Raw genomic sequence first — 12,966 nt, 5'->3', positions numbered from 1 at the left:
AAATTATTCTTTACTACGGCCTCATCCCACAAGGTGAAGAACCCAAACATTTTGCTTACTGCTGACACTATATAAATAATAAGCAGCACATCACTGAAGAAAAATCATTCAAATAGCTGTAACTAATTCAGTAGATGACATTGACCCAAAAAAAGTTCTGATTAAAATAATTGTAATCTAACTTTATTTCTTGAGAAAAAAATTCCAACATGCGAAGCAGAAGTTTTTATTTCTACTATTTTCAAAAGTATTTGGTGGATAATATTTCAGTCCATGCTAGGCATTTTTAATCTATTGTCCATCAGAATCACAATATCTGTTACAGCTATTTTGTTATAATTTTTTTTTCTAATCTCACTAGAATAAGCACTGCTATTATCATAAGTCACTTGAACTTAAAAATGCCTCTGTGAACAAAGGCCTTTTGGTCCTTAGACCTTTGCAACTTTAATCTTTACTGCAAATGTGATTTGGATAACAATGTTTTTTAGACAACAGTTGATAATGAAAATGTGAATTTTTGAATGCACATGTGAATTTCACTTCATCTGGTGTGGGAGATCTGATAGAAATTTGGACCATAATGTATCCTTGTGTCCATGATTAATGAGCTGTTAATCCTGAAGATACAAGACTGATAATAAAAAATACCATTGGGGGGGGAATCATCTACTCCTTCTCCCAACTATCAGACGGCAACAGATGCAAAATGGATTTTTCCCAGCTAGCTTAGTCATCTCTGTAATTTAGTGCATACCTGCTTGGCCACCACTTCACAGATAACACATTCTTTACTTAGGATTCTCATCTAGGCTAACACATGTAATACAGAGTAAAGAAGCTCATTGTTTGACTGATGAGTTAGAATTCCAGACCCAGTAGTAATTAACTTTATTGTGATTTCAGTTGTCTGTGCTCTTGACAAATCCTACAATAGAGTTTGCTGGATTTTTTTCAGTGAGTTACCTTTCCTGGACTGCCCCTATTAGATATCTAACACAAAGAGGAAGTGTTAGATCCCTACAGAAAATGTTTCTTCTTAGCAAATCAAAATACTGATTTCTGCTTTTACCTGGTGGTTTTTTTTTTTTTGCTTTGTTTGTTTGTTTTCTGTGGTGGACTTCAGACTGCAAGTTCAGCACCTTTTCATCAGTGGACAAGTTAATTAAAAAAAACACCCAAACAACAACTTGACATGAGTAAATAATTTTAATGAAAATAGCCCATAGTCAATTTTTCCACTGCGTAATGGCATAAGAAGTCAATAATACTGTAATTGGATTGCTGAATTTTCTTGTATACTAAAGACATTAACTTTTCCTAAATAAATTGAAAACTAAACTGTTACATATGTAGTTTTTTCTTCAAATCTCTCACTTTCTTTTTTTGAAGTGTAGTGTGTGAGTTTAAAATAGAAATAATGGGGGCAAGAACTGTAAATGTGTTTTACAACACAATAGCAAAAAAGTTGTTAGGCTCCTTTTCACTATAGGTAGGTTACAGATGTTATTGCTTCATTCTTGTAGAAAAGCAGGTGGGAGGTACATATTCTTAGCAGAATAACAAAGGATCATTCCAAATGTTGTGGACAAGAGGGAACCAAGGAAAGTCATATGAAACCGGAGTTGTTTTGTGCTATTGTTTGAAGTGCTTGCAGAGGTTGCTAAAGTGCAGATGATGCTTGCTGGCTTTGACACACGGATCTCCTGAGCAGCTGCTGGATCTCAGTGGCCTTGCCTGGCTGGACCAGGTCCACCTGGGACTGCATCACCCCTGCACGTGGCAACAGCTTACTGCAGACAAAAAGAATGAAGGTGCTAGGGTGGCAGAAAACCTGGGGTTTATTCTCTAATTTTGCACTCATGAGGAGGGAGAGGAAGGAAGGAATTCTTTAGCTTGGTTTCCACTTCTACTGTTTATGAAATGTATAAGCTCTTAAAACAAGAATTTCTTTTGATTGAAGGAGTACAGACTGTCATTTGCTGAAATTTTTCAGAACTTTTTTGTAACAACTAACAGAAATCTATTGCTAATCTACCATATATTGATAATACCATGCAATATGTGTGTAAAATACATCCAATTAGAAAATCTGAATTTCTGAATTTTTAGTTATGTCTCCTGCTTTGTGCAACTATATCTGAAGGTACCACAAAATAATGATGATCATAAATGTTTTTAACCTTCTTTTTTTTCCATTTTTACTTATTTTTTTATCAACTGTAGGTACAATTTTTTGGCAACGCCATGTTAGTAACCAGAGAGAAGAAGAATCAGTAAGAAAAATATATTTTAGCTTACTAGTGTGTGCCTATATATATATATATATATATATATATATAAAATGATTATTAAAATAAATTTAATAGAAATACAAATTAATATAAAACGTGACAATCACATACAGTAAGTCTAAAGGTTCAATATATCAGCAGACTGTGCCTCCAGGTCCATGTAGACATGAGCAAGTTGCCTCCATCTCCTATTCCATAATGTTTCTCAAGAAAGGCCAGATAGAATGAGAGCATGCACAATTGCAGGCTGAATGAAATTATTTATTCAGGTTAACAATATAGAAATAAAACTAAATCAGAGGTCAGACAAATAAAAGGACCAGCTTTCATAAGAAGTCAGATCTACCTATGCTTTTCTATGAATAAAACTGATAGTTTTTCAATATTGTACCCTGAAAAATGTGTCACTGAGTGACATGGCTTTTCACCTTTAAATCTGAGGCAAAAATAAGGAGGTCTGTCTTTCATTAATTTTGCAAATATATTTTGGATCTTTTTCTATGTTTTGGCTGGCTGAACTTTCCTAAATTCCAGAAGGAAAGCTCCCTTTCCTGTCTTCTGCCATAAATAACATCTTTTTCTTAATGTATTTCACTATTCAGAACAGTTTCTAAGCCTGTTCACAAAGCTGTCAGGGCAAATGAATCGCTCTCCCCTGATGTTTGTTATTAACAGATTGTGTACTGATAGGATAATAACCTCTTTCTTCATACATGAAAGGCATTCTTGTGAGCTGGATTACAACTTGAGATATAAAAGACGTGCTCTGTGGATAACTTCCAGGCTACTTTGCACCACATTGCTCTCCCATAATTTTCTGTTTGTTATCTTGAACGAGTGACAGTAACCACCGATCAGAAACTGAAATTTATGTGAAATGAGTACCACATGTATGATGTTTACTTCAGTCTAGCCAAAGCAGGGACAGATCATTATAGCCCACAGAACTATGTGTTTTAGACAGTGTGTGCAATTTGATATCAAGTGCCATAACTTGAATATGCAATAAAAAAAAAAGACTGGTTTGAAAAATAAACCTCTTGTCATATCATATGTTAGTTTCCAGCAAGGTTTTGGGGTGATTTTGTCAAACAAGTACTTATTTGTTTGTTTTAATATGTTAAAATGATCATTTGTCTTCTTTGGTGGATAACTGTACATGTTTTTTATGTAGGTAAGCTATTGGTACTTGATTGAAGATTTGAAGGAGAGTGGCAAAGGTTTTGCTAATAAAAAAATAAACTCCATTAGATCATTAGAAAGGGCAAGTGAAGATGTGAATGACAAATAACTTCAGCTAAAAGTGAGGTATTTCAGTAATACAAGACCTTTCATTGCAAGCTGGAAAGGACCAGAATTTGGAGTTCATTTGCACTTCTGCCATAGCACTGAAATATTAAGTACAAGAGAGAGTGTGTCTCTTCATTCCTGTAAATTGTTAGCCTTGTGTTGAGATTTATAAAACCTTGATTTGAGTACCTAAAGGCAATATTTAAATTAAGAACTTAAATTCCTTTGCAGTCAGCCTAATACGATAGACAATTCACCTCAAACTTGAACTACAGATGTAGAATGTCTATATCTCTAAAATAACTGTAGTTTTATGGTATTTGCACTCAGTAAAAGTGACTGAAATTATGCATGGATCCCTTTCTGAGCTACATAGCTGTTGCTGTTGCCTTAGTCAGTTGAAGAACCAGAAATCAAAATCTGAGACAGAATCCAGAAAAAAAAAAAAAAAAAAAAAGAACATATGAAGGCTGGTCATACTTTTCCTAACACTTCTTAAGGGGAATACTGATAACTAACTGAAAATGTTTCAAATATGTGAGACTGATGGATTTGTTTTATTCTATGGATTAAAGTCCTAATTAATTTTTGTGTTTGTTCTTTGAATGTTGTAGTACTGGAATATTTCAGTAAAAGTAGAAATATTTATAAAATGCTGTCCCAGGGCATATTGAGAATTGTAATACAAATATTTGAGTTTGCATTTCTATTCTGTGTGAGCTTTGAATAAAATATTACCTGTGATATATTTTGTTCTTTTCAATACAATTCCAGATATAATATAGGTCACGCTTAAAGCAAAGATATTTTTCCATCACTTATATTTTTTTAAGGCAAACTTCAATAAATCCTAAGATGAGGTTTTTTATATGTTTTCAGGATAAATTCTGAACCTGATGGAAGTTCAGCTGGAAAATATCACAAATTTGATATCTTATTAGTCTCCTAATGTCATGTCTATGTCAATTATGGGATGTGAATGTAAACCTGAGGGATTTTTGCTCTGTGCTCCATTACTCATTCAAAACATCATCCTATGACACATCCTGCTATTGATTCTTGCTGTTCTGCTCTGAAATTCATTTTTGGCCGACAAAATGTTTGAATTCCAAGTTCAGCAATTTAAGAAAACAATAAAGATTAGCTTTTGTTATCTTGTTATATGTTGTTTTGCAGCTGTAAATTTGAAACACTGAATGTACATTCTGATGGGTTCCATTCAGTAGCTTTCTTATATTAACCTTGATATAAATCGAGTATGTGATTAACTGTCTTCTTGAATTCAGCAATACAGAAAGTTTGCCTTAATCATTTATACAGACTATATTCTTCACTGATATATCAAAATAGAGGTCCATTAATATCAATGAACATTTTCACAGAATTTTCCTCATAGGTTTATTTTTAAATTTTATATTCTCATTTCAGGTATGAGTATGCACACAGTTACACCATGTATATACATATATTTTTATGCATCTGCATATATATATTCATATAAACATAAAATGCAGTAGTTTCACTGAAAACTTGAAAAATAGCACATAATTTCAAATATATTTCTCTTTCATTTACCTCTCAGAGTATGATGTGATTTCATATGAGCCCCAAACCCAGAAGTCTTCATCTGTTTGCTTTCACCTGTCAAATGATAATATTTAGATAATATTTACTTGCTTATAGTCTTCTCTCAGTGACCTTAATATTTTTGTGAGCAGTGTCAAGACTGCGTGTGTATGAAAAAGATCCTATATTCAAATAAACAAATAACAAAAAAAAATCCTTTATATTTCACTGTTTTTTTTAAGATGTTCTTCCTTGAGGAGAAAAAATCTTCAAAAACACATACCAAATAATATACTTCAAAGTTCTAATCTAGCTCTTTTCACATTTGCTCCCAGCAGAGTAGAGGTTGATGTATAAATTATTCTACTTTCTTCTGAGGTTTTAAGAATTATGACCAAATAATTAATCCAAAACTGTCTCCTCATAGCTCTTTATTTTTTTAATGGAGGACATTCAGTTTGGAAGACCATTCTACAGTCTAATTGTAGGTAACAGCTCCCATTTTCAAATTATTTTTTCCACAAATTTTTTAAAGTTTTATTTTGAGAAAGATTTTAATGTGTGGCCAGGTTCATTTTCTCTGTTGTATAAAGCATCAATATCTCCCTTACTGAAGATTTCATAAATATGATCAATGTATAAGATGCATTTTGTTGTTTGATAATTTACATAGTAAATCATTTTTGAGGGCTGGATTGATGGATGGATGGACCTGAAAGGAGAACTTGGGTTTTGCTTTTAAAATCATCAACATAAACAAAATTATTAAAAAAAAAGCTGACAACATGTGTCAGAGGAAGAAGCATAAACAGCTAGAAAGATTGACTTTAATAAAGATTGACTCTCTCTCACTCTCTTCATACTCAGAGGTACAGCAGAGAGATGATGAAATTAATACCCATCAACACAGGTTTCCAGCTTTAGCGTAATTGTGAAACTCATACAAAGAGACTGATGAGGAACTAGGTGGAAGTGTGAGTGTTAGAAACAGGAATCTTTATAGGGATGTAAAGAGTGTTAGTACTATGTGAGTCATCCACTACATCTGTGACTTAACCAAGGTCATCTTATATTAAGAAAATTATCACTATGCCAACAACATTCTCACAGATATATAGTCTTCAAGAGACTGAATCAATACTGGCAGTACACATGACATGAGGAAATTTTATGCAGACTGATAAACTATGCCTTTTTAAGCATATGTCCAAACCTCCAGAGCCCCCTGAACTTCCCTAAATAGTGACTGCCTGTTACAGAGGAACAAAATTTGCACTGTGGAGTAGAAGGAGCTGTTTTGTCACACCAGCAATTGCAGCAACTAATAAATCAAATAATTCTGACAAGTCTTCCAGCATAGGGCGAGGACAGAATTGAACAGTGCAAGGGAATAGGACAGGTCTATATAGTGTTTACTCTGCATTACTTACCCTGAAGGTCTTACTACACAAAACATGGTGCTTCAAGCAACAATTCAAATTGCATTAAGCCTGAACCATGCACACAATGAATCATCAGGGCTGGGCAACATCATTTGCATGTAGAAGCCAAACAGTTGAGTCACACCCTATTTTCCTGCATTCACCACTCCTCTAGGCAAAGATGATGTGGTAATGTGATGTCTGCATATAATTCTTGGTTGCTCCACAGGCAAGGTTTATTTCAGTTAAAATCCTTCTCTTAAGTGTCATAATTGTGTATGTGTAGCCAGGGGACAAAGGCATATATAATTACATAGCTTAAGTCCATCCACCACAGTCATAGCTGCACCTCAAATTCCAAGTGAGTGCAGATCTGAGCACTTTCTCTTTAAAGTCAAGATTACTTGCCAGGATTTGGGATAGTAAATCAACTACCTTAAATTTTTTTTTAGATTTACAAGCAGAAAGACATTTTAGCCAACCAAGTATGTCCTCCTGGATAACTTAATGTTCACAATTTAACAATTTGCCTCTGCTACAAAAATCTCTTTTTTAATATATTATGAATATAAGCAGACAATAAAAGGTTTTGTTATTTACCAACATGAGAGCCAAATGCATGTTAGAAAAGTTGAAGTCCTAATGGTTCAGTCCTGAAGGCTCAAACAGTTAGTTATTTGAACGGACAAAAATTATACAATACTTTTGAGGGGTTTTCCTCATTTCTATCTCTTTGCTGATCATTAAAGATAATTTTCTTTGTCATAACTGCCTAAAAAACCACAGTTATCACTCTTCATATTAATAAATTAAGATTTTAAATAGACGTACATATATTATTCCAAACTTACCTCTCTTCAGATGTGGAATAGCTGCTTCCTTCTTACAGAGCACTTGCTTAAAATCAGTCTGGTTTGCATGGATTTTATTTTAACTTTACAAAGAAAAAAATTAATCTCAAACTCATTTAAAAAGATCTAATCTCAAAATGTCAACCCAAACAATAATTAATTTCCACCCTGAAAGTGTGAAGACAAAATAAGAAATAATGAACCCAAATTAGAATTTAATTTCTACCACTGTAAACATGTAAGACTCTGTTAACTATCAGTGGAGTTCTACTGTGTGCAGAGATTAGGAGTCCAGCTCAGTGCATCTCTATCTGAACATTCTTATGCATTGGAAGAATTGTCCCCTATATATTCTTCATTTTTCTCAACTCAGTTTTAGTGAAGTTTTCATATTTTGAGTTTCTGTAACCCTTGACCACAGGCTGCTAACCTCTCCCTCAAGCTAGCCCATTCTCTCCCTTGTCCCACCCCATGTCTTCACATTTTTCTGGCAGAGATCCCAGGTACAGGGAAACACTCTGCCAAACCCAAGTTCAGAGCGAGGACACATCTCAGTTTCCAAAGAAGAAGAACATTTCCATGGAGGAGAGTATTACACATGAGGAACTTCATCTTTATAAAAACAAAGATGCTTGCATATGATTAGTTACAGTAATAAGTCTTTCCAATTAAAACCACCTGCTTTTGAGGATCTGTGTAAATAATTTTTAAATCCTTACACCACTTCAGGTTTTTAAGGGGAAAAAAAAGAAATGAGAGAAAATCATGTTCCTGTTATCATTCTTGTTTCTGTAGTAAAGAAATTGTTCAACAGTATCCCATGAAATAAAACAATATGGTTTTAGGGATAAATTATTTAATACTCTAAAATCTGCATAAGCAACACCCACATCAGTATCAAATGCCCACACTTTGATTAAACCAACTAGATTTGTCAGGCTTATGTCCCTTTGACACTGTAGTAATAATGTTTGGTGTGGCACATTATCTTCAGCCATGTTTTCTCTTATGTTTCTTTATAAAGATCAGTTCCCCTTGTTTTAAAAAATACTGAATTATACTGACATGGTGTAACGAAGTTTTATTGCAATGAATATCACTATTATTTATATCACTACCTATTTAGGTAGTAACACTCTTCCTTCATGCCTTAAACCAATTAATCAGAAATAGCGCAATGCAACAATTATGTTTCATATTCTTGCCAGTAATGACAGCTTATGCAGATAAGGCATTTGTGACTAGTTGCAGGCTGCACTTAAACCTGTGTGTGCCTGCTAATCCTCTTCTGCCTAAAGTGTCCCACTGCTGAGAGGCTAAAGATAGAGACTTGCTGAGCTGCAAAATGTGATGTGCTGGAGCAGGTGGAAACAAGGATTAGATGATTTTCAGAAACTCTGTGAAAGGCCCAGATATGAGGCATGTCCAGGCAGTACCTGCAAAAGAAGATTTTTATTTCCCTTCTCTTCAGATAACCCATGGAAAACCCCTGCTACTGGTGGAGCTGAATTTACCAGGGTCACCATGGAATTTCTAAAGTATGAATCAGCATGTTATGGCCTTCACTTGCTTGGTTTCCTCTGCTTCTTTTCAGTTTTCCATTGTTCATTCTTGAAATATCAGTTCTAGTACAAGCAAACCATCTCCTGAGAGACTCAGAAAGAACTGGTATTAGAGAGTCTAAAGAGATCAGCAGTTATCCCAAGCGCTGCACTCAGACTGGCCTTAACCTAAACTCCAGAATCCTCTTTCCCTTGTGCTCTAGCTGATGCGGCTTGGAAAACATATGATCTTTCTGCCTTGTAGAAAATAATGTAATGTGAAAAAATCAGACCTAATAGGCATTTCTGCAAAATATGCTCTGCCTTGAGCTGGATTCTTTCTCTACCCATTTAAGCCATTGCAAACATGTTACAGTCCAGTTATTTCAAGTTTAATATTGAGCAAGCTCCCTGCCTGATATTTAGACCTGGTATTTATCCTGTGTTGAAGGATAGGCAGCTACATGATGCAGATGTTCATTTGGACTTTTTAAATGCATTACATTATTTGGGACCTTTGCCATGAGCTGCTGTTTTGACTGGATACAGGATCAGTGAGAAAGTGCCCCACCTAGAGCTTCTGAATGAATAGCTAGATGTCTTATATCCTTTTGAAGAGACAAACATTTGATTCTCCCTTTGTCGTTTCCTTGTTGAGTCATTCCCCTGTTGCTGAGACAGCTTCTTTTACCTTTGAGCTGACTAGACTACATTTTTTCTTGATAGATGTGGTGTGCAAAGAGCAAGAGAAAGAGGAAGTATGCCTCCCCAATGTCTTCATATGCACAAGGTAAGAAGGCACGTGCTGATCAATGCACTATTCATCTGCTGTAGACTGGTGACATCCATCTGAGGGTTGGATGAGAGCAGACTTATCTATCTCCAAATCATCCTTCATGACTGCTCCTAGGTCAGCAGTCGTGAAAGGAAATGCAGTCTGGATTTCTGAACCAAGAGTCAAGACTCTAAGCCCTGCTCGCTGTGGCAGTCAAAATTCCAAGGGAATAGTGACACCCCAAGAAATGTAGATGGTTTCTTCAGAGGAATGCAAGGGTGCTGTTTCAGTGTTGAGAAGGATCTGTTTACTCTTTACTCTTTCAAAAATAGCTTTAGAATCAGATTTCTCATCTTAAGAAAAGAGTGGTTTTCCTGTGTTTTTTTCCTAAGTAAATAAATGTTCAAATATTCAGCTTTTCATTTATTTTCAGGTACAAGGATGGACACAGAGGGGATTAAAAGGCAGAAAACTACTGCTTTCCTCATACAGCTCCACAGGGCAGATACTAGAGCTGTCATCAGAAAATGCCATTTCCTCCATTTCCTTCAGCATGCTGGAAATGGAATCAGTAATTTTCAAAATATATTCTGCATCCAAAATCATAATTTGTAGGCATTATATTGAATGTTTGAATTCCAGTGAAGCATTATAGTTCCGAAAGCCTGTTGTCAAACCATGACAACAAATGCCCATTTTCTTTCAGAGTGGTTAGGGCTCCCAGCTGCTGTGGCTTAGTGCACTCTCATGATGTAAATTGCTGTGCACAGAAAACCTCAAGTCTGATAGGGCTAGGAGTTCAAAGGAGAAGATGTTCATAGGGTTTCAGTCTCCATTTTGTCAAGAAGTCTGGAAATCATGGGAATATAAATTCAACCAGGATTTAACAATACCCTTTGTGGTTTTACACAGCTCTGATGTTTAAAAATGCCTTAATTACTCCTTACTTTTACTTTTTTGCCTTCCCCATCCATATTGCTTACTTCTAAATAGGTATGGAACAAGACTCAAAATTCTGATTTTAGAAACATAGATTCTAAGCAGAATCCCCACCTTATTTTTGGTCATTGCAAAAGAGACTTCCAAACCACAAATATGTCATTAGTTGTAGAAAAGCAAACATGCATTCTAGAAACATGTTATTTACTTACATCTAACTGCTCCAAAGATGACCATGAGTTAGCTCTAGGTGACCATTTATCACCCACTGTCTTGATACAGGAGCCGTAGATAAACTAGGTAAGGTCTACTGAGGAGGAAACTAGAGTTTGCAGGGCAGCATACACATTTTGTCTGAACATTAAGATGACAATCATAGAGCAAGATTTGAAGTTCCAGCTTTCAGGCAGTACCTTTTATACTCTCTCTTACCTTTTCTTTTTCCTTCCTAAAAGACAAAAATGAGGAAGACCATCATTAAGGGAGTCATAGGAAAAGAAAAAAACTCTTTTCGCTTCAATATGTCTAAAATAACAGATATTTGGTTTACAGAGCACAATTTCTGGCAATTCTTGTTTACTTTTTGAGTATGTGTCATTTAACCACAGTGAGAGGGCAGTGACTCACATGCAGTGGGATTCTTCCAACCAGACTTCATGAAAAATTCTAGAACTTCTGTCAGGCTTGCAATATAAATATACTAAAACTTCCCTGAACACCCATGAGTCTAATAATTATATTTTGACTAATATTTTATTAGTACCTGATCTTTATTATCAGCATTTGTGACCAACATAATCATCCTTTCCAGGTTAAAAAGTAATAGAAGTAGATATATCCTTTTGTTTCTGGTATAATGAATTTGCAAGTCTAACGTTTAAAAATTAATTCCCGTGATTCTATTTTGGGCTGTGAATTATGGACAATTTGTAATCAGTTGCAAAAGATTAAACCCTAGGCATAGCTAATGGGGATGTTTTAATAGTGCAGATGGCAAAACAGCCTGTGAAAGCAGGTCTGCTGGGCATTCTGCAAAAGCTAATTCAGTCAAAATTTATCCAAGATGACATAATGTACAATTGCTACACTGGGAAAGTCTATTAAAATTTCACACGTTTAAATCTCTCCCTTCTCTTTTAATTAGAATTTTCCAAGATAAAATAGAAGATGTGTACCTCCCTGAACCCAACAGGAAAGGTCAAGGATAAGCAGCATGATGCATGAAACTCCTTTGTGCCCAACATGTTCAGGTTAGAAAGAATGTGTTAAAATGATTGTGTGGAAAAGACATGTCTGGGAATGAATTTTCATTGTGAAGCAACAGTGGCAGTGAGATGTTCTGCCTGCACATGCACACCCACCCACTCTGCCTGTTACATTATTCAGTGTGTGTGCTGGTTTCCTAAGCACTGCAAGGGAAGTGAATTCCTCTTTTTCTCAGGACTAAGTATTCATTTTCCAACAGACTTCAAAGTTTTAACCTCATTTGCCACTGAATTTTCCAGGGAATTCAAACTAAATTCTTGAAAGAATCCATAGAGACGATTACTCTGGATTCTCATTCTGATGCAAAGTCATGTTTATGGATATTATTATACTGAAAAATCAACAAGCAGTCCCTTTTTATTCTAATATAAAGCCAAGGTAATTTTTTTCCTTCTTTTATTTTTTTTTCTTCTGGCCCTGTGAATGCTGTATTCCTTTCCATGAAATGAGCTAGCTTGACAAGGAATTGGGAAGTGTGTTCAGAAAACTATTTTGAAATCCTCTCTGGAAGAAAATGCAGTAACTGAAGTGGAAAACATGGGTTTCAGCTTTTTGATTGTGAGAAGGCAATCCAAGTTTAGTACTTCCCATATAACCTCTGCTGTTGTAATTGCATTGTCAAAGAGATCTTGGCCTACTTATGGACAGCAATTTTAGAATTAACTTTCTATATGTGTAAATGCTTGCTGGATTAGGCTGTGCAGGGATGGCAACTTTATGAACAAAATATCTCTGCATCTCAAGACTCCTGAACAATTAAACAAGGTTTGTAAATAACTGTTAGAGCTGAGCACTTAAATTATATGTGAAGTGTTTCTGGCCTCTTATATTTCTCAGAGAAAAGTATTATATGACATTTTTGCATTTGAGTATCTACTGAATATACTGTATTCCAATGCCCAAAGTTTATTAGATTGGTGGTAAGAAACCACAAGATATTTTACATAGGACTCATTCTTGCATTTTTATCTGTAAAAGACATAACACCTTTTAGGAGCTCTATATAAGCAAAATCATGCTAAC

The 12,966-nt window shown here is 35.1% G+C and overlaps 1 long non-coding RNA gene across 2 annotated transcripts in view; it reads right to left on the bottom strand.

Moving 5' to 3' along the window:
• The window catches only part of LOC135302772 (uncharacterized), a 115,195-nt gene that overhangs the window by 5,069 nt on the left and 97,160 nt on the right, over window positions 1-12,966 (bottom strand). Inside the window, exons 5-6 of one of the 2 annotated variants that reach the window (XR_010364319.1) lie at window positions 5,160-11,125; window positions 1,268-1,793 (exon numbers count right to left, since the gene is read on the bottom strand). This is a non-coding gene — a long non-coding RNA (uncharacterized LOC135302772). Of the gene's footprint in view, window positions 1-1,267; window positions 1,794-5,159; window positions 11,126-12,966 lie in introns of those variants that run through there. The other variant, XR_010364320.1, reaches the window with a different exon arrangement.

Source organism: Passer domesticus, chromosome 6 (genome assembly GCF_036417665.1).
Source record: "Passer domesticus isolate bPasDom1 chromosome 6, bPasDom1.hap1, whole genome shotgun sequence".
NCBI lineage: Eukaryota > Metazoa > Chordata > Aves > Passeriformes > Passeridae > Passer > Passer domesticus.
The sequence above is the reverse complement of the archived record's forward strand: the minus strand, read 5'-3'. Positions and strand labels throughout refer to the sequence as shown.